The sequence below is a fragment of the Rhodamnia argentea genome, chromosome 1 (genome assembly GCF_020921035.1).
Source record: "Rhodamnia argentea isolate NSW1041297 chromosome 1, ASM2092103v1, whole genome shotgun sequence".
Taxonomy (NCBI): Eukaryota; Viridiplantae; Streptophyta; class Magnoliopsida; order Myrtales; family Myrtaceae; genus Rhodamnia; species Rhodamnia argentea.
In genome coordinates, this window is record NC_063150.1 from 33,727,294 (window position 1) to 33,750,831 (window position 23,538).

The window sequence follows — 23,538 nt, forward strand, 5'->3', positions numbered from 1 at the left end:
TAGTGAATATATTTACAAGAGATGACACTCTCGATAAAAACACTTCTATAGCTTCACTACTAGAGCACAAAAAGGAAAAGATTTTGCATAACCTGTTAGTAGAGGGGGCCGGTTCAACGGAACCGCCGGTTCCTGTTCAGGAACCGGCGGTTCCGGTTCCAAAAAAAGGTGGAACCGGAACCGGCCCTTGAAGAGCCGGTTCCGGTTCCGGGCCGGTTCCGGTTCCGGTTCGGAACCGCCGGTTCCAAAGCCCAATTACTCTTTTTATCAAACCTACTCCTTTTTTTTTTTTTTTTAATAACCGGGTTGGAACCGTGGGCCCGGTCAACGGGCCGGTTCCGGGCCGGTTCCGGGCCCACGGGTCCATTTGGCACCCCCTACCTGTTAGGACAGCAAAATTAACTTCAATTAATAAAAAACGAGATATTGTTCCAACAGCATTAATGGTGGCAGAATGGAATTATCAGCGTACCGTGTTCTTTCCCTGAAATTGTGAGAGAAATCTGTGAGCAGCGGTGGACAATGTCAACAAGACCATCACAGTTTCTTTCACAAGAAAGCAAAGTTGCATGACTATGCCATTGCATGAGACAGTACATAAAGAAGACAATCCATGAAGAAGTCTTCCTACTAATAGAAAAAATAATGATTCGTAAGCATGGAAAAGTCTCTATGAAACGATCTAGCTCCATCTAAGAAGGAAATAATTTAGCTCCATCTAACTTGATTTTGCACATTTAAAAGACCGTCCAAATACTAATTTTCACCTTCATCTCCCGGCTCAGACTTTCAGATAAGTAGCGGCCTAACAAAGTTCCATATCCTATTGGAGCAGGAGGAAAATTACATCAATTTCCATGCTTTAGTCTTACACAACATCCCCGACTTACATCATAGAGAGTGTTAGAGCTTTTATACGTTAAATCATGGATCATCCAGCAAGGTTAGTTTTTTAGATAAAGTTGTAGTGATCCCATAAATTTCTGCAGTACGAAGATCAAAAGGAATATTCCTATCATATAATATGCTTGGCGCATAAGAAACTCTAGCAGTTCAGAAGAAAAGTGACCAGCGTGCAAATTAACTAGAAATTTCTAATTATTTTTCCTTTAGTTCTTGATTTGAAACTCGTGAAAATTCTACTCTTATATAACCTACATAGCTCAGTCTTACTGTGGCAATCTCTATGTTCTCTGTGTAACTAGACCAAGAATGGCTCCTCTTTTCATTTGGCTAAATTCAGCTGCCATATTTTCAGGGTACCCAAAAGCAAGAGGAAAGTGAGCTTCTTTTTCAGCAGTTCGGGATCAACTACAGAATGCTTCCTGAAATATTTCGTCAAGGGTCATGTATCTTTGTGACGCAGGTTCGTTTCCTCTCGGTTGTATCTTCTTAGATTAGGAAATCTCATTCTGTCTGAGTGATCTTTAAGAAGTTTTTTGACTTGCCATGTGGAAATTTTTTGAAAGTCCAAAGATTACGCAGCTTGTGTGTTCGTCAAGATCCAGCACGTGAGCAAAAATTTTTCTCCTTGAGAAACATTTAATTTTGTATATTGCAAAGAGATAGTGCATCCTCCTCGTGAGCAAAAATTTTTCCCCTTAGAAACATTAAAAATTTTGATATTGCAAAGAGATATTGCATCCTCCTGCTGTGCACATGGGCAAAAAATTCAGTGTAATTGGGTCGGTTTAAGAGATATGCATAGACAAAGTCACATTATGGGAGATCATATGTGTGCAATGTTTTTAAACCCAGACCGGTTAAGAACCGGTGTCTCTTCCAGTTCAAGGGTCAACCGGTTGCATTCTTGTGGTCAGGGCTTCAATTCCCCTTGCTGCCTTCTGCTCGATGTTCCTGAAAGCCAAGGACCTGGTCCAAGATCCAGTCAAATTGCTGACTGATTCACCAGGTGACTTTTAAACTGGGTCAATGTCGGATATGACCGGTTCCTAACCATTCTAAAGTGGACCCAACCATGGTCCTATTCCTGGTTCAACGAGCCAGTCAGCTCAGGGTTTGACCACTTTGTATGTATATGCATTTTCTGTATCACTTTTGGTACGACAGAGTTTTCCGGAGGTTTTATGTCAGTGTATGTGGAAGAAATGATATTAGGATTTTCGGATTTACCTGACCAGTTATACTTTTGTTAGGTTATGTTTGCTTGAAATACCCCTTAATCTGTCTATAGTGTTGTGAATCGCTATTTGATAGGATTCAAAGTGTTCTCCTTCTTAGACTTTGGCTCATTGGTTCACAGTACTTATAAGTTGTCGATCGAACTTCTCAAAAGGGAAAAAATTGTCACATTGCTATTCTCTGTTTAAATTGCTCAGGCAGAAGATGTAGTGAAGCACAATGAGCGTGGAATTCCCATCAAAATAATGCGGCGAAAGCCTAGGATGATCCTCCTATTGAACTTCCGTTATATATCAACTCGGTGGCAATATCTTACTTAGGGACCCAAAAATGTTTTACTATGCTTAAACAAATATGGTACCTACATTAATGTGATGCTGGTGAACAGGTACATTGGTGGAGAAATTGCTGCGACAGCTGGCTAGCAAACAGACCATTATGGTGGAAGTAGTGGACACCCCCAATCAGTCACATCCAATCGGTATGAATGGTTCGGATGAAGTGGACGATGCTTCGGAGTATGTCGGTACCCTTAATTTTAGCGATCCATTTAGGAAGCATGAGATGCGGTGCCGGTAATACTAGTTCCTCCTCTTGTGGCTGAGTTCAAATCATCATCATGGTCGGTTTAGCTTAGAAATTGCTTACGCCTCAAATACCAAAACTTCTCATTCAGGGCTTTTGATTGGATTCAATAAGCAGTGCATTGAGAACAATTTGTACAGCAGCATTATAGACAGCTCCATCGTAATGCATCTCATCCTTTGCGCATTAAAGTGAGCGCCGTAACAACCCATGACCCATTAAGTAGATCTGAAGCATCAGAAGACCACACTTCATAGAAATGACATTCAAGCGCGGAATTTGATCTTGCCCAGCTCGATGACAATTCATGATAGTGGAGAGAGCTCGCTTCACATACCAGACAATGTCGTGCAAGAGAGAGAGAGAGAGCGAGAGGGGGGGGGGGGAGGGCGAGGGAGCGGGAGGGAGAGGGAGAGGGAGAGGGAGAGGGAGAAGAGAGAAGAACCGCGACCGTCGCCCAAAACCACGATGGTGGAGGGAGACATCGGGAAGTGGGCGAAAGATGGGAAGTAAGGGGACATGTGGGCGCCCTCGGTGAGGGTGATGAAGAGGGCCCCGTTGAAGAACATCTTGTTGCGGCTCAAGTGCCAACCCGCCATACCCATCGACACAAACAATACCACGCATGAAGCTAGAACTCCCAGTTGTACAGCCCCGAACATCACCACCACTCAGGGCTGATTGGTTCGATCGAATCGAGGGGATATCTTCCCTTTTGCGTACTCGTTTGCAGTTTCGTATTACCTAATCTATCGAGTTTCCGAAGAGATCGAAGTGAATGGAACTGAGTCAGTTAAGGGGGAGATTTCCGATGCTTGAGTTTCACACGTTAGTCGACAAGTGTCGACAGCAATGGAACAACAAGAATCAAGCAAGCAAGCAATGAGGCAAAAAGGAAAAGGCCAGACCAGAGTGATAGCAGTGGAACAACAAAAACCAGCGACCAAAATTTTCTATGCCCACGCCGGTTTTTCCCTTCCTAGGGTTCGAGTGGGAGCTGAACGACCCAATTCCTGACCTGATCACATCCGCGCAAGCGAGAACTCTGCTTCTTTAGATGAATCCAAAGTTCGAGTTGGAGAGATAATGGGCGAACAGTCGCACCACGGGTGATCCTGATTCAAAATGCCCTGATTCGCGCTCTCGCCGATCGGAGCACTGAACTTGACGGTGGACTATCCCAATCTCGACTGCCTCGAGTGGAGAATCGCATGCATCAGAGGAAGAAGAAGACGAGGAGGAGGAGAGCGACGTGAAGAACAAACGAGCTAGCTTTTTAGCTCTAAAGTTCACACCTTTGCAGTAAATTACACTTGTATCCGAGTCTCTCTAGTGATTATATTCAATGTCTTCCTTACTTCTCTTTGCATTTGAGTCATTAGCCATCTTAATTTGGACAATCTAATGTTTTCCATCATCTGGTCTATCACCTTTAAATTGTCTGATTTTAACAACATACCACAAAGTTACAATGTCATAAAATGATTTAAGAAAAAAGAAACGTGACACGAGCGCATCAGTACCAAGTTCAATCAACTTCATCCAGGCGTTAATATGACACATCTCTTATCGAACATAAGTAAGGCTTAACAACATAAGAAATCACTTTGATAGTCAATTAAATCATTCTCGAAATGATAGCATATGTTATATGTCCTTTTGTTCCTAACTCACAACGGCACCTCCCCCCTCCCTCCCTCCCTCCCTCTCTCTCTCTCTCTCAATAGAGAGAGATGGGTATTCATGAAGAAATATTCATTTAAAGTTTGAAAATCTCTTAGTTTTACCTCCATTTAAAGTGAATAGACAAGACATTTAATGACATTGACATAAAATAGTTTTAGGTTTCTAAGAGTCTAGCTTAGAGCATAATCTTGTATAGATCTTGAAGGCCAATATGTGCCTCATTAAATTTATCTGGTCATTTAAAACTTCATTAAAGGAGTGTCGCGACCTAAAAAAAATTAGGCTAATGGATTATCAGGTTAATTGAATTAACTAACTTAATTCGGACTCTCTCAAGTCCTACCAATTTGTAACTGAGGTTCAATTTCACGCCAAAATTTATCTTGAAGTCGCCACTAATCGTTATTGGTAGGTCGATTAGAAACCTAAATAAAATAGAGAGAGAACTATTTTATTCCTACAAACTATATATTGAACCATAGATTAAGTGTTGGGGGAATGGGTTACATTAATTTTTTCAATTAATGCCCTTTTGGTATCAATTTTCATGAAAAAATTATTGATTTGATTATTTATGTTTTCTCTCATTCGGTGAAATGCTAATGCAAATGACATAGCAAAAATATGCATGAATGATGTGCATGACATGGCAAGTATGATTCTCAACTATATGCTACGCATGACCATTTTGGTATTTTTTTTTAATGAATTTTCGGATTTATGAAAAATGATGGCAAAGACAATACTAAAGTGAAGATAACATTAATTACAACTTAAGAAATTGACTTATCAAAATCTCAATTTACATTAAAAGTTATTTTCATGCAAAAGTTGATTAAAAAAATGTAATTTACCTTAAGAGAGAGGTGTCATTTTTTGGTTTTTTTAGGAATTTAATTAAAAAGGACAAACACAAAAATTTGGACAAAGATAAACAATTTTGCCCATAATGCACCTTAAATTCCAAAAAATTTCTATTTTATTCGCAACGTGCCCTTGCATTAGGCCAGAAAAACAAATTAAATATAAAATTACCATTACCCCTATATACATAAGGCAAACCATGAAATTATTTGAAGTTATCAACCCGCCCTTCAAAATAGAGGGTTTGATGTATATTCGAGCCCGATCATACTTCAAAAAGAAAGTCAAATTACGTGCATTGATATACATATTTCAAAGGGACAAGGCACGATGATTATTTATCTAAGTGCAAATTTTAACAAACAATCACATGAATAAATAAATATGCATGGGAACATGATAATAAAGTGCAGAAACTATGAATTACCAAATGAGATTTAGAAGGGTCATCCAGACATCGAATTGAAGTCAACCGGACATCACAAATTTGGCCAAGCGTGATTCGGCCAAGAGAGGGGAATATGCCAAAAATTCTAGCTCCAATTTTGGCATTGCCGAAAATTTTTACTTCTTGCGAGAAATTGTAATCCACTCAATTAGTCTAAAAAACATATTGGATAATTAGCAATATTTCGAGAAAAGACATGTTCCGAGTTAAATTAATCAATTCTCAAACTATGCAATATAATCCAATGATGTTTTAGACAATCCGAATTTACTCATGAAAAAAAAAACAGAAATTTTTGTGCAAAAAGCCGGGTCTCTTCGGTTTTAGCCAAAAAAAGAAAAGTCTTGAACCGAATTGTTTGTCAATGAACAAACAATTTTCAACATGCTAAGTCATAAAACGTTTCAAACGACTCCAGGTTGTGGCAGGAATGCGGCATACATGGTCGATTGAAGGTGATGCGACAAAGCTTGCTTCAAAAAGTTCGAACTTTGATAAACAAAAGAAAGTTCTTTCCCTTATGATCAAAAAGGTTTTGGCTTTACCAAAATTTTAATTGCAATTCTCGTGAATCCAAAGCAAACTCATGAGCACGTATAATCAATCATCACAAATACTGCAATCAAAAGTTAAAGCAGTTAACTTTTCAAACAAAAATTCCAGCACTTGCACAATCGAATTGAATCGCTTAGAAGAGCCGCCTTTTGATCCAAATTCGCAGCAGACTAAATTCCGGATTTGCCGAGATTCTAACACAAAATGCAGCTGAGTCAGGCTTCTAACAACAAGTGAAAAAAGGGGCTGATTTGACCTCGGAAACAAGCTGAACTGCGGCCCAATAAGGTGAGGTGTCGGAGGAGCTCGGGCGATCGTCGGAGCGGTTTTGCGGCTGGATCTCGTTGAAGCTACGGGAGAGGCTTCTGGGCACTAGAATTGAGCTTTGAGAAAGCAAAACAGCCTACCCTCTCCGGATCTCTCGCTTTGACCGCATATGCTCTCAATAGCTTCTAATGGCCGTGGTTATCAATCCTCCCCCTTTTGTCCCATTTGTCCGAGTCCTCTTTATAGGCAGGGAACGACTTGAACTTTTTAAAGAAAGAAATCACAATCTTTTTTTTTTATATTCCCCACTGCACGCACATTCCCTCTCGTATGAAAAGATTTCGTTATTCATGCTAATGCGCCTATGGATATGTGAAAATATATTTCCCAAACATATGCCATGCGATATTATTTTTCCAATCTCCCATCCGAGAACTCCTTTTTTTCATGATATCCAAGACATATTTACTGATTTTTTGGTCAAATGGATATTCATTTTTACTACTAATTTTCGGCGATTAAAAGATAATGGACTTGTTCGATTTCTCTTTCACCATGGGTTCGATCCGATTCATTTTGGCTCGTTTGTCGCTGATCCAAAAATGTACAAATTAATGCTATTTAAGCTCAATTTCATCGTTGGTTCAAATTAATACTGAAGTAATGCATGCGTGCTAAAAATGAAAAATTGATTTGATTATTTTTATTTAGAACTAAAATTAGTCTTAATTTTTATCCAAAATAAACGACTAAAAAGGTTAATCAAAATTTATGTGCCAACAAGGAGGATGTAAATTTAGGAAATGTTGGTTCTACTCTCATTTTGGTTAAAACACTCTTCTTTATTATGGTTAACCAGACCGAAAATACCTCCTCTCTTTGTCTTTTTTGCACCATGTTAAAAGAAAACTAGTCTTTAATTTTGTTGTCCCTTTTCAACCGTTTAAAAATACAAATGTCACCATTGCCTCAACAGTATGTCATTTTATCCCCTTATCCTCTTGTCGCTTTGCTTAGAGAATTTTGTAAACTTTTATTCACACTCTCATCTCACAAAACACATATAGGATAGTGTAGGCTTCATTTATGACCTGTGAATACACAATTGATTAAATAATTTTTATCCAAATAGTTCAGACTAAACTATCTTCCAAGGTAAAAAAAAAAAAATTAAATTTTACACTACCCAACCATGACCTGGTGGGTTTTTTGCCGGACTACATGAGTAGGATGGAATTTTTTTTTTTTTTGGTCGTATGGTAGGATGTAGTTAAAGATCGCTCGTTTGTGCATTATTTTGAGCTTTTTCATATTTTTTCTAAAATTGCAAAATGGATGTCGAAACTCTAGCTACACCTTCATCCTTTATAAACTCATATGACACCATGATAGGAAACTCAAAACTCATCATTGAATAATTTCTAAAGCATCCCAACGTTTAAACAAAATAGAGTCGATCCGAATCACGCCTCACCTTTGCATATCTAACTTTAAATCCACGGTTCACCAAATAATATGATGCGGATGTCATTAGTAGTGCGTTCCTAGATCGATTGGATCGACAAAAATCCAATCGGAAGGTGAAACGGTGCTGCGGCTAGAACCGGCGGATCGGGTCGACGATGTCGGATTGAGCTCAAATTCTGTAGGCTGAAGCGAAACGGTGTCCTGATCAATACTCACAGCCTTTGGCTGTGACTAACAATGAATTTTGGCGGTTCGGGAATGTCTAGATGAGTTTTCATATTTTTTTTAGTATTTTTCGGGCTTAATTTTATTTCAATGACACTTTTGTAATTTTCCATTTTTTGATATTTCGATTCCTAATTGGACTAGAGTCAGGATAACACCCTATAAAAGGTGTTTATCACGTTATTTGAAGGATGTCATCAATAATACTCACATAATTTTCGAGATTTCTCGTCTTTTAGCAAGGATTTACTTGCGATCTTCGTTGAACGCTGCGTCACAATACATAGGATATAACAAAATTCTTAAATTTTTTATCATATCCTATCCAATCTTATCCCGACTTGAAATTCAGACGATCAAATGCAACCTAAGTGTTCTCGTTTTGACCGCTGACTTCCATTTTTCATAAGTTCTACGGTCTTTTCTCATATGGTCATCTCAAAAAGTGTCCTCATGGTACTCTTTTGTGGCTGAATGATTTCGAGATCAATTTTAGTTTCACCGAACTTATCCGTCGACATCGGTTCTTTAGCTTTTAGAATTTGGAACCTACACTACATATTTTGAAACCTGAAACCAATCATATCACATGTTCTAGGATCGGTTCTACGTCTACTAGAGTTTCATCAATAATGATTACTATTTGCTGTTACAATCCACTGACCATAACTCGTACTTAGACAAAAATAAAATAAAATGAAACATTAGCGAATTCCATTGAAAATGGAAACTTAAACTAGTAGTTTCATATTATACATTTATCACCGAATAACTGGAATACCGCATGATCGCACAAAGAAATAGAATAAAAAAAACACAACAACTTGTTCTAACATGAAACTTGCCCATTGGAATTGGTTCCCTAATTTTTAAACCTGAAGATATCTCACGCATGCTAGAATCATGCTCACCCCTAATTTCCCTTAACAAAATTAGAAAAAGGGGCAAGCCAAAAATCACGGCATATGTCCCAGTACACCTCAAACTTTAGCTTTTGTTCCAATTCTATCTTTTGTCTCATGAAAAATCTCCAATTTTAGGTGCACTCTCAATTCTATCCTAAACTTTTTTTGTCCCATGAAAAACTCCCAATTTTAGTTGCAGTCCCAATTCTACCACCAGCTTTAGTTCCATTGCCAATTTTATCCTGATAATTTTTTTTTTGTCTTATAACAAAATTATCAGCAGTAGGTTTAGTTTCAATTTTGCTCTAATCTTTTTGTCTTATAACAGATCAACAACTTTTACTTGATACTAAATCAGCCTTTATTAACTTTCCGTCAAAATCGTTTGCAATGATTTTGCGCTCGATTTTCAATCTTTTGTGCTTGGGAACGTTCCATCTCTCATGGTCGGAGAGCTCACACATGAGATGCTCGAATAGCTTGTTCTTGGGAGTTTTTCATTTCTCGATTGTTCTTGAGAAATTCTGGACGAAAGGTTAATGGAAGCATATTTTTTACTCAAGTAAAAGTTTATGATTTTTTATGAGATTGTAAAAATTTTAAGGTTAAATTGAAACTTTAAGGTCAAATTGGGGCAAAACCTAAAGTGGAGAGTTTTTTTAGAGGATAATGAAAAATTATGTTAGAATTGGGATAAAATCTAAAGTCAATGATTTTTTATGGGATAAAAAAAATTTATGATCGAATTGAGACTAGATGGAAAGTCAGATTGAGATAAGGGTTAAAGATAATGTTTTTTTTTTGAGGTATTAGCCCAAAAATAACAATAAAAGCAATATATATAGGGCATGCAGTAATAACCTATGTTACACGGACACGCCCTCCCGAGAGATTTTTGTGTGTCGGACACGCCGGGACACACTCGGTCACGCGGTCAACGCGTGTCCGAGATTCTGAAACGCGGTCAATGAGAAGGACATGCTGGGACACGCGTGTCTTGAGGTAATTTGGGAAAGTTTCAGTTTTTTAGGGGCAAAAACTTACGTGTCTTGGTGATCGTTTTGGCCTTTTGGCGCTAAATCGTGGTGAGGATCATGGACTTGAGGGAGGACTGGGTGCAGGGGTGAGGCGAGGGGTAGCTGTAAGAGCCGTTGTGGGAGAGGAGCTTGCCAAGGAGGATGGCGGACATGGCGTGGAGCTCGAGTCTCGACGTGAGGGCGATTGTGCAGCAGGTGGGTGAGCAGTTGGGATCGGTTTGCTTGGCGGCGAGGTTGAAGAGAGAGTTGTGCGGGAGATTGAAGCTCGCTGGAGGACCATCGCAAGCTGCGCTGGAATGAAAAGCAAGGGGGTGCGGGTGGGGGCGGTAAAGAAAAGTAGAGGGCGATTAGGGTTTTGGGAGGTTTTTAATTTTTGTTTTATTCTTTTCTTAAAAAATTAAAAAAAGAAAAAGTAAGGGGGGAGGCCGAGGACATCATGTTGCGCCTGGGAACTTGATGGAGTTGGGTCTGAAGTTCACACCTCGAACTAGTGATTTTTTCTCATCGTTATTTTATTTTTTTGAGAAAAAACAGAAAAGTATGGGCGGTCTCTTTGGCTTCTTTTAGTGTATTTATTATTATTATTTTTATTAATTTCTAGTTTGAAGGGAAATGAGATTTGTCATGAAATGATTGATTATTATTTGTAGTGTAAATTCATTCTAAACTCTTTTTTATTATTTATTTATTTGTGAAATCATAAAAATATAAAAATATATATTTAATATACAACGTGTCTCAACGTGTTGAAATTCTCTATTTTTTTTGAGAAATCACGTGTCGGTGTATCGTGTCGTGTGGTGTCGTGTCGCGTGTCGTGTGCGTGCAACATGGGTGATGACCAAAATGCCGTCTCTCCCGGGCTCTTCATCGTAACCGGTCTCTCTGCAGCTGCAACCGGTCACGCGGAGTCCGGACAAGAAACGGTCTATCTCTTCCCTTCACGATTCCGAAGACAAGACGCTTCGACTTCGCGCGCTCTCGCTCGCTCGCTCTCTCTCTCTCTCTCTCTCTCCTAGTCTCTACTTCCGACAACAACGTTGTCCGCTTATGTTCACGCATCGCACATTCCACTTCGGCATTTTCTCTTACGCTCCTCGCTATATAAAACGTGAATTCTCCTCTTTTAGCTTTTCCGCCCCTCTGGTCCGAAGTTTTCTTGAACTTGAATTGTAAAGAATTATTGCTTGGAATCAGCTTGGTGTGCTTTGTAATTTTGAAGATATGCTTAGGTGACTGATGGGTGATTTTTTTTGTGTAGACGATCTGTAATCAGTGAATGATGGGTCCTTCAGCACTGGCATTCGACACGAAGAGAGCTTCGCAAGCTCCTTTAGGGAAATTCCTCTCTTTGGCTTTTCGCTTTTTCAGTATTTGCTGGTTTTTGCACTTGCTTTCTGTGATATCAGTAGATGGAAATGCAGAGAATCACCCAAAAGCAAAGAACTTGTTTCAGCTTCTGTATCATGAGATAAGCTGCCAATTAGATACCAAGGATCAAACCATTTGGATCCCAATTCATATTTATCTTTGTTGAAGAAATTAAAGAACAAAGAGGGCACAAAATTGTGCTTCGACTCTTCTGCGTATTTGATTGCCGTTGGTTGACTGTGTCGAGGAGAGGTTTACTAATAGCTTGTTGGTGGTGGATGCATACGTGTAACCATTTTTTGTTCTTAAAATGTTGTGGTTGCTGATGCTGATTTCGAAAAGAATGTGATCTTGTTTTCTAGTAGTGTCCCAACTGATGTGGCGATATGTGTTCAATGTTTCTGTACGTATTCTGTTGATTATCTTGTGAAAGAAATGATGTTCTCTGCAGTCATACTCATGATGAAACCTCAGAACTTGCAGCTGGATGCATCAAAGTTCTTTGCTTCAGTTAGCACAGGAGAAGAAAAGCCCTTCGACTTTTTCGTACTTCTTTTGGTAAGTTGAAAAATATAATGCTGAGTATGCTTCCAGTGACTGTTCCTTGGGTTATCATTTAGTGACTTACATTTCTGAGCTCCATCTACTTGAGTTGACTTAGTAAGTATCCTGTCTCCCAGTTATATCCAATTCAGAGATCATTTGCATCTGAGGCAAAGTCTATGTATATAACACAGAATCCACAAAAGCATTGAGGTAGATTGACGAAAGACTAGCATCAAGCATAAGGGGAGGGAGGGGAGGTCCATCATTGGTGGTTATCCTCTTTCCATAGTCTGGGTCAAGTGAATGGGAAACAATCGTGCCGATTCTTGGCTGGGAAAGAATATGAAAAGATGAGCCATCCAATATAGTTACAATGTCATTGTTCATTCCCAGACTTTTGGGAACCAGTTTTTTGTTTCTTCTGTTTGATCCTTGGAGACGCTATTTTTTTCCTTTTGTTACAGCACTTGTTCTGTATGGGACCTGTGCTGGTTTTGCATGTGATGTTACATGGTATAATCTATTCTCCTATGTTTGCTGCAATCTGCAGATGGAGTTATTGCAGGAGTCACTGCTGTTGTTGTTGTTGAAACAGCGTTATACCCCATTGACACGATAAAGACGACGCTGCAAGCAGGTTACCCATAAAAATTGGTACTGTTTACACAGCAGTAACCAATATCTGCTATTTTCTTAGGCACTGATTTCACAACAAGTTTTAGAAGAAAAAGTAGACGGAAATGGTCAGGAGTATAAGCATAACAAATCCTCTCACATAAAATAAATATGAAAGAAAGAGTTTAATACTATAGAGCACTGTTCTCCAGCTATGTCAAGCATGTTGCTGATATTCCTTCAAAAGCCTTTAAAAACCTCTTTTCCTTGAGACACAAAGGGAAGCATATTTGCATACTTTGATAGTACTTTCGTCCAAAATCAGCTATTGTTTCCAGCTTTGGATGCTATCACACGCGAACTGCAGTTTCTCAATTTGTGTATCTCGTACATTCTGATCACCCATTCTTTACTCCCTCGTTTTTCTCCTTTTTGGTCTATACAAAACTATCCTCAAGAGATTTCGTCCCCACCTGTGCTGATGGTAATTGCCAAATTCCATCTTTCTCTCTGATAATTTATATGTTGAAGTCGCTGAAGTTCTTTCTCATCCAGCAATGAGCTTTTTCAGTTCTCTGAGGTAGTATTGAAGCCTCATTAATCGGTTAACATCTTCCATTGGCACAATTGTTCAGTAAGCCCTTATCAGTCTTTTAGTTGTTGAAGTACCCATGGACTGGTAGGTGGTCATTCTTCTATGTTAAGATCGATCCATTAAAAGCCAAAACAGCATCAAGAGAGAAGTCACTGACACCATAGATGAACTGCATGAAACTGAATAATTATGTTCTTAGCAAACATCCATCTTGCATCAATGAGTGAATTTTTCCTATTTTGCTCGATTTTCATCATGAAGTTGCTGAATTTACCTTTTCATTTACTATAGTCTGGGTTGGCTGGAAATCTTGCTGGCATATTACCGTAAGCTCCTTTTTAAAATGCAGAACTTATTGGCTAGAAATAAAGTGCGAATCAACTATTCACCTGTGCTGCTTTAGGTTATTCTGCTAGGTCAAAGGATCTTGAAACTGTTAGCTATTCTGTTTTTTACCTTATAGAATTTCCTACTTCCTTGTGGGGTGAAGTGATACAAAAAAGAGAACTCTATTTGACTTTTTTTTTTATATATATTTTGTCTATGAAAGGAGATTGCTTGTTAGGTATAGGTGCTTTTCTTCTAGTATTCAAGGCTCATTATTTTGGAGGCGTATATGATACCTAGGCTCCGGGAGGGGGAGATGTAAGAAAAGTTACCAACTTGACCCTTAGCCCAAGTGTTATATTTGGTTATTTAATAAAATCTCTCGAACAACTAAGTCTAGGGTTGGTTTTGTGAGATAGGATCAGATCGTCAGAAAGGCTCTCCGCCGATCCTGTAAGGTTTAGGGAACAAAACAAGAAAACAATAGCCTAACAAAAGATTCTTGGTTCGATTTGGGTGCCCATTTCAGCTAAGCACTAAATAGAACCCATCCTTGATTTAAGATATTGATAAGGTGAATACCTAGAATATTCAATGCTAGGCATAATGATTATAAGAACCTCCAAAAATTCTCTTTTCTCCCTATCAACTTTGAGGTGTATGAAGTTTTGATAGGATAACCTTTCTTGCTCGTTTCTTGATTGAAATTCATTTTTCGTACTTTTTTCTTTTCGAAGTGAAGTAGAAGCACCCATTTTTATTGTTTGAATAAGAGGTGAATAATCCTGTTGGTATCTCCGAAATGTTTTGCGCTCACACTCCTTTTGGTGCAGAAGAGCATGTAAGAGAAGTGGGACATTATACCCAGATAGAAATACTTGGGATAAATTATGCATCTATCATGTTCTTTGTGGATCAGTTCTTTTATATGTTTTTCTTCCAAAAACGGCGAATGGTCCTATTAATTACATGGCAAGGGTCACTTTCCTCTCAGGGCTTCCGCTCTATTTGTTGGTGTTTATGAGCCTGCAAAGCAAAAACTGCTGAGGATGTTTCCTGAGAATCTCAGCGTTCTTGCTCATTTGGTAAGGAATCCTTAAGTACTTCCTCTGGTGAATGCTTTCTCTGGTAAAGCAATACCTGAATTGAATTGAACTTAACTGGTTTATTTGTATTTGATTGAAAAGAGATGGTGATGTTGCTAAATCTAGTCGACATAGTTGTTCAACTCATGAGTTCTATAAATCCTCTATCCAACTAGCATTAAGGGTTCTTCAAAATGAGCTCCTGAGCTGGAAGTGTTGGGTGTTTAAGATCATCACATCATCGTACTGGATTGAGGATTGATGGATCCAACAGGTGGAGCAAATTAACAACTAAGATTTTGTGTGATCACCTTCATAATGAAAAGTCAAATAATGTAGATCAGTGGTACAGCTTTTGGTTAAGATAAGGTCAAGTTTGGCTATGGATGGCTAATTTGATGGCATAGTTGGATCATTACTATCATGAATAGGATTATGTCTCAAGTAGGCATACCGTTTATATGATGATTTTCTTTCCTCTTGTTTTTTTCTATGTGATAGGAATCACATATAACTTGGGCTGCTTGTCTAAATCTGCTGCATTTTAAGAATTTTGTTTTGGTCGAAATTTCTAAGAATATTGACTTTGTTGAAGTTTATTGAGCATTTTGTAGACTGCTGGTGCCTTAGGAAGAGTGGCTGCTTCTCTTACTCGTGTTCTGACAGAGGTCGAGTTGTTCTATCTGCACAATTTTTCCCATTTCATTTCCTTTTCTTTCATCCTAAGAAAACCAACTTGCTTTGTATCTGAACACTTTCCAGGTTGTTAATCAAAGAATGCAGACAAGGCAGTTTAATTCCGCCCCGCCTTATTGTCTCTAACGAAGGTTTTAAAGATCTTTATGTGGTATGGGGAAGAATGAAAAACAAAAAGAAATTGCTATTTTAAGATTAAGTTTAAAGCTAGAATCTTCTTTTTATGAGTATTAGACGTTGTTTACTTTTGTTTCATGTTGATATAAGTACTGCCGCCAAAAGAACCTAGATATCGGTGCCTTCTGTAACATCATGTTCACTCAGCATATGTTTGATCTTACTCTTCCTAGGGATACGGATCATTTCTGTTTCGGGATTTGCCATTTGATGTGATCCAATTCTGCATCTATGAGCAGCTTCGGCTTGGTTATAAATCGGCAGTAAGCATCTAGATTTATGTCCTTTTAACAAGTGTGGAAGCTGCTTTCTTCAGGAGAATTTTATCACTATGGAGCCACCTTTGAAATGATTAAATATGGCTATTGCACTGTTCGGAGGAAGCATTTTTGCAAAGTCACGTTGTCTTGTGTGCTTACTTTAGCCATTCTGGCCTGTCGAAAGAGATTGTCAATTCTTTCATTTTTTTCCCAAACAGGCATGTAGAGAACTGAACGATCCAGAGAATGCTGTGATTGGAGCTTTTGCAGGTACTTGTTGGTGCTTTTTCAGATGTTGGTGCAACATTTGTTTCTAACTATTTATTCGTTGCTGTTAATTCTGATGAGCGTGGTTCATTGATTCTGTACTGCTTCGATAAGCTTTTTCTCAGTTGCTCCATTCATATAAAATGCGGAAGTTAAGTTCAAGGAACCAGTAACTGCCGAAGAGTGAAGAGGTGTGGTGTACACTACTTTATTTCAATTTCCATTCATAGGCAAAGTTTCACCAAAAAGTTCCGATTACCGGCAATGGCTTTGCCTTTAGTTAGTTCACTAAGTCCACAGTACAGACTCGAGCAACTGCTTGCTAACTTATCTATGACCCGTAACCTCAACTTTGAATAATGGAGATAATATGACAGCTTTTAGACTCGTAATTTGCCATGGCATAAAGGTAGGTGAATATTTTGGATCCAGACTATACTTCTTAAATTAGCTTACGGGTGAGATTTTGCGTTTTCTTTTCACATACATTTTGTCTGCAAAGGCTCTCAATTGGGGGAATTTGCCAGTTACAAATATAAGATGGGGTTGTGTTTCATGAAATCTTGTGGCACACTGCAACAAATGGTTCCATCAAACTTGAAGAGAATTGTGCCTTTTAATTGCCCAATAAGTAATGCGTGGCATGTGATATATGTTATTGTTTTCCTGCAGTTTTCTAATGCGGGTCTAAACAGGCAAACAGTTTTGCTGCATCTTCTGCAATAGGAATAAGGCTTAGTGTATGCATATAGCTGACCCCCCTCCTGAGTTGAAGTTGGTGGTCTATATTGTTATGCTGCATTTAGAATAGTCGCAAATCTCTGGTCACTTGCCAAGCCACTGAAGTAGCTAAAGTTGATGCCTTTTGCTTTATCTGCCTAGTACTTGTCGATATTTATTCACCCCTATACTTCTTTGAGCAATATATTGTAGTTGTTCACCAATTTTAAACTGTGATAATGCTTTAAATTTGTTCATTTGTAAGATCAGAGTATTTAGAGGCCCTAGACTTGTTTCCCGATGCATAGTTATAGAACTCCGAAAATCCTGAAAGAGTCAGGTTCTTGTCCAATCTAGTCCAAGAGTATTAACTGTGCATGAAAATGATCTATACCAATCTTTAGGCGGATCTTGTGTTTTGCAGGAGCAATGACTGGTGCAATAACCACTCCACTCGATGTAATCAAGACGAGGCTAATGACTCAGGTTGTAAGAAGCTGCCTCAAACATCCACCTTAGTCATAATCGTCTTAGTTTTCTTCCTCTTATGACTATAGGCTATTAATGGCTGCATGAAGTTTGTATTTGTGGATGATGATTGAGTGGTTCACTCTGATCCATGGAGGGACCAGCAAACCAGTACGAAGGGATATTTGATTGTGTTCAAACTATTGTGAGGGAGGAGGGTCTCTCAGCTCTTCTCAAGGTCGGTCTCTCTCCCTCACACATACACACATGTATACTTCCACATATTTGAGCTAGATATCGAGTAACATCGTCTGTTTTTCTCTCATTTCTCTATCATAAGTGTGTTTCCACTCTGTTTTCTGCCCCATATAATAATTGAAAGGCAATGAATTATCAATTCTCGAAGAATCAGTTTCCAAAGGACTTATAAATGGTGCAACTGGTGCATGACCACAATATGTTGATTTTTTACAGAGTTGTTATCTTGTGCCAAACTTTCTACCCTTAAAGTCTAAATGCAGACACGACATGGGCTAAACCTGATCTAAAAACCTCAACCTCTCCACGTGTACAGAAGTTGGAAACATTCTACCCTTAAAGTTTAAATACAGACACGAAATGAGCTAAACCTGATATAAAAACCTCAACCTCTCCACGTGTATAGAAGTTGGAAACATTCTCGGGAGAAAAGTAATAGAGAAATTTACTTAATCGGCTCCCGGTGACGGTGGATGTACCACTTGTCCTGGATCCTTTTGGTCCCCGACATTGTTAACCCCGTGGCCGCCGATGAGGTCGTTGAGAAATTTCTTCAATCCGTCTGCCGCCGGTGCTAGCTGGGCCGGCGCCGGTTCAAACGGCGTAAATCCCCCGGCCGACAATAGTAAGTTGTCTCCAGGCTATGGCCCTTCATGTTGGGGCACCCAAATGACCCGACCGACGGAGTATCGGGGCAGCACCGACGGCACCAAATAGAACGTCTAATTGCACAAAAAAAAAAAAAAAAAACATTGACAACGCAACAATTTTACGAAATTTCTCTCTCACCGCTGTGGAATACATCTTGTGTCCCGCAAGTTGCGCGATCCCGAAGAAAATGACTATGTACGGTGCGCTGTGGCATATGACATCCATGCGATACAGGAAGCTATGATTCGTTGCCGGCAGAGCGAGCAACAACTCGCTGATATGTTGAGGACCCACTGCCAAATCTTCCCGGAAAATCACCAGCGAAAACTGCTCAAAGTACCGCAATAGCCACAAAATTCATGCAAAGTCAAAATTCTGACTGCTTTTGACAATTCCTTAATGTGGTATAGTGGAAGAATCCGACTAGAGAAGAGCAGTGGCTAAAACTCAAATAATTAATTTCGCAATTTGATTTAACAAGAATTTCAAATGAGGGTTTGACAAATGGAATCTCCTTCCAAAAAGATTGGATGGCGAGCTTTGCCTTGATAAAATAATCGAGCCAATTTGATTAATATACATGTGATTAGAGAAGGATTATAGTAATTCACGTAATTCCTTAAATTAAGTCTTCAATAATTACATGCGCAATTTCATTGAACAAAAAATTCAAATGAGGGATGAAAAATCGAATTTCGTTTCTAAAAGATTAGGTGACTAGCTTTACGTTAATAAAATAATCGAGTCAATTTGATTAATGTACATGCGATTATAGAAGGATTACATCACTTAAAAGTAAATCCATAAATTAAATCTATAATAATCGAGTCAATAGCCAACTTACAGATGATTTCTAAAGAATGTCTCATAGCAACTAGATGGAAACACGGCTACAAAAGATGAAGATCGGGTTTATGTACATCGAGTAACATCGTTTTTTTTTCTCTCATTTCTCTATCATGAGCGTGTTTCCACTCTGTCTTCGGCACCATATAACAATTGAAATGCAATGAATTATCAATTCTCGAAGAATCGGTTTCCAAAGGACTTATAAATGGTGCAACTAGTGCATGACCACAATATGTTGATTTTTTACCGAGTTGTAAATGTAGTACGTGCGAACACTTTCTTATATAAACGGCGAACACTTTCTTAAATAAACGACCCTTTATGTACACCCTGTAGGTACAAGTATCTTGCGCCAAACTTTCTACCCTTAAAGTCTAAACACGGACACGACATGAGCTAAACTTGATCTAAAAACCTCAACCTCTCCATATGTACAGAAGTTGGAAACATTCTACCCTTAAAGTCTAAACGCAGACACGAAATGAGCTAAACCCGATCTAAAAACCTCAATCTCTCCACGTGTATAGAAGTTGGAAACATTCTCGGGAGAAAAGTAATAGAGAAATTTACTTAATCAGCAACCGGTGACGGTGGATGTACCACTTGTCCCGGATCCTCTTGGTCCCCGACATTGTTAACCCCGTGGCCGCCGATGAGGTCGTTGAGAAATTCCTCTAGTCCGTCCGCCGCCGGTGGTAGCCGGGCCGGCGCCGGTTCAAACGGCAGAAATCCCACGGCCGACAATAGTAAGATGTCTCCAAGTTGTGCCCCTTCATGTTGGGGCACCCAAATGACCCGACCGACGGAGTATCGGGGCAGCACCGACGGCACCAAATAGAACGCCTAATAGCACAAAAAATAAAAATAACATTGACAATGCAACAATTTTACGAAATTTCTCTCTTACCGCTGTGGAATACATCTTGTGTCCCGCAAGTTGCGCGATCCCGAAGAAAATGACTGCGTACGGTGCGCTGTGGCATATGACATCCATGCGATACAGGAAGCTATGATTCGTTGCCGGCAAAGCGAGCAACAACTCGCTGATATGTTGAGGACCCACTGCCAAATCTTCCCAGAAAATCACCAGAAAAAACTGCTCAAAGTACCGCAATAGCCACAAAATTCATGCAAAGTCAAAATTCTGACTGCTTTTGACAATTCCTTAATGTGGTATAGTGGAAGAATCCGGCAAGAGAAGAGCGGTGGCTAAAACTCAAATAATTAATTTCGCAATTTGATTTAACAAGAATTTCAAATGAGGGTTTGACAAATCGAATCTCCTTCCAAAAAGATTGGATGGCGAGCTTTGCCTTGATAAAATAATCGAGCCAATTTGATTAATATACATGTGATTAGAGAAGGATTATAGTAATTAACGTAATTCCTTAAATTAAGTCTTCAATAATTACATGGGCAATTTCATTGAACAAAATATTCAAATGAGGGATGAAAAATCGAATTTCGTTTCTAAAAGATTAAGTGACTAGCTTTACGTTAATAAAATAATCGAGTCAATTTGATTAATGTACATGCGATTATAGAAGGATTGCGTCACTTAAAAGTAAATCCATAAATTAAATCTATAATAATCGAGTCAATAGCCAACTTACGGATGATTTCTAAAGAATGTCTCACAACAACTAGATGGAAACACGGCTACAAAAGATGAAGATCGGGTTTATGTACATCGAGTAACATCGTCTGTTTTTCTCTCATTTCTCTATCATGGGCGTGTTTCAACTCTGTCTTCTGCCCCATATAATAATTGAAAGGCAATGAATTATCGGGTCTCGAAGAATCGGTTTCCAAAGGACTTACAAATGGTGCAACTAGTGCATGACCACAATATGTTGATTTTTTACCGAGTTGTAAATGTAGTACGTGCGAACACTTTCTTATATAAACGGCGAACACTTTCTTATATAAACGGCCTTGTATGTACACCCTGTAGGTACAAGTATCTTGCGCCAAACTTTCTACCCTTAAAGTCTAAACACGGACACGACATGAGCTAAACCTGATCTAAAAACCTCAACCTCTCCACATGTACAGAAGTTGGAAACATTCTACCCTTAAAGTCTAAACGCAGACACGAAATGAGCTAAACCTGATCTAAAAACCTCAACCTCTCCACGTGTATAGAAGTTGGAAACATTCTCGGGAGAAAAGTAATAGAGAAATTTACTTAATCAGCAACCGGTGACGGTGGATGTACCACTTGTCCCGGATCCTCTTGGTCCCCGACATTGTTAACCCCGTGGCCGCCGATGAGGTCGTTGAGAAATTCCTCTAGTCCGTCCGCCGCCGGTGGTAGCCGGGCCGGCGCCGGTTCAAACGGCAGAAATCCCACTACCGACAATAGTAAGATGTCTCCAAGCTGTGCCCCTTCATGTTGGGGCACCCAAATGACCCGACCGACGGAGTATCGGGGCAGCACCGACGGCACCAAATAGAACGCCTAATAGCACAAAAAATAAAAATAACATTGACAATGCAACAATTTTACGAAATTTCTCTCTTACCATTGTGGAATACATCTTGTGTCCCGCAAGTTGCGCGATCCCGAAGAAAATGACTCAGTACGGTGCGCTGTGGCATATGACATCCATGCGATACGGGAAGCTATGATTCGTTGCCGGCAGAGCGAGCAACAACTCGCTGATATGTTGAGGACCCACCGCCGAATCTTCCCGGAAAATCACCAGCGAAAACTGCTCAAAGTACCGCAATAGCCACAAAATTCATGCAAAGTCAAAATTCTAACTGCTTTTGACAATTCCTTAATGTGGTATAGTGGAAGAATCCGGCAAGAGAAGAGCGGTGGCTAAAACTCAAATAATTAATTTCGCAATTTGATTTAACAAGAATTTCAAATGAGGGTTTGACAAATGGAATCTCCTTCCAAAAAGATTGGATGACGAGCTTTGCCTTGATAAAATAATCGAGCCAATTTGATTAATATACATGTGATTAGAGAAGGATTATATTAATTCAAGTAATTCCTTAAATTAAGTCTTCAATAATTACATGCGCAATTTCATTGAACAAAAAATTCAAATGAGGGATGAAAAATTGAATTTCGTTTCTAAAAGATTAAGTGACTAGCTTTACGTTAATAAAATAATCGAGTCAATTTGATTAATGTACATGCGATTATAGAACGATTATATCACTTAAAAGTAAATTCATAAATTAAATCTATAATAATCGAGTCAATAGCCAACTTACAGATGATTTCTAAAGAATGTCTCACAGCAACTAGATGGAAACATGGCTACAAAAGATGAAGAACAGGTTTATGTACATCGAGTAACATCGTCTGTTTTTCTCTCATTTCTCTATCATATGTGTGTTTCCACTATGTGTTCTGCCCCATATAATAATTGAAATCCAATGAATTATCAATTCTTGAAGAATTAGTTTCCAAAGGACTTATAAACGGTGCAACTAATGCATGACCACAATATGTTGATTTTTTACCGAGTTGTAAATGTAGTACATGCGAACACTTTCTTATATTAACGGCCCTATATGTACACCCCGTATGTACAAGTATCTTGCGCCAAAGTTTCTACCCTTAAAGTCCGAACGCAGACAGGACATGAGGTAAACCCGATCTAAAAACCTCAACCTCTCCACGTGTACAGTAGTTGGAAACATTCTACCCTTAATGTCTAAACGCAGACACGAAAAGAGCTAAACCTGATCTAAAAGCCTCAACCTCTCCACATTTATAGAAGTTGGAAACATTCTCGGGTGAAAAGTAATAGAGAAATTTACTTAATCGGCTCCCGGTGACGGTGTATGTACCACTTCTCCCGGATCCTCTTGATCCTCGACATTGTTAGCCCCGTCGCCACCGATGAGGTCGTTGAGAAATTCCTCTAGTCCATTCGCCGCCGGTGGTAGCCGGGCCGGCGCCGGTTCAAACGGCAGAAATCCCACGGCTGACAATAGTAAGATGTCTCCAAGCTGTGGCCCTTCATGTTGGGGCACCCGGATGACTTGACTGATGGAGTATCGAGGTAGCATCGACGGTACCAAATAGAACGTCGAATAGCACAAAAAAAAAAGATAACATTGACAACGCAACAATTTTACGAAATTTCTCTCTTACCGCTGTGGAATATATCCGGTTTTCCGCAAGTTGCGCGATCCCAAAGAAAATGACTGCGTACGGTGTGCTGTGGCATATGACATCCATCCGATACGGGAAGCTATGATTCGTTGCCGGCAAAGCGAGCAACAACTCGCTGATATGTTGAGGACCCACTGCCGAATCTTCCTAGAAAATCACGAGCGAAAATCGCTCAAAGTACCGCAATAGCCACAAAATTCATGCAAAGTCAAAATGCTGACTGCTTTTGACAATTCCTTAATGTGGTATAGTGGAAGAATCCGGCAAGAGAAGAGCAGTGGCTAAAAATCAAATAATTTATTTCGCAATTTCATTTAACAAAAATTTCAGA

General features: G+C 39.2%; 1 pseudogene; it reads left to right on the forward strand.

Annotated features, from left to right (window-relative positions):
• The first annotated feature begins 12,471 nt into the window (after positions 1–12,471).
• LOC115738811 lies at positions 12,472–17,728 on the forward strand (annotated as a pseudogene).
• Positions 17,729–23,538: the final 5,810 nt, after the last annotated feature.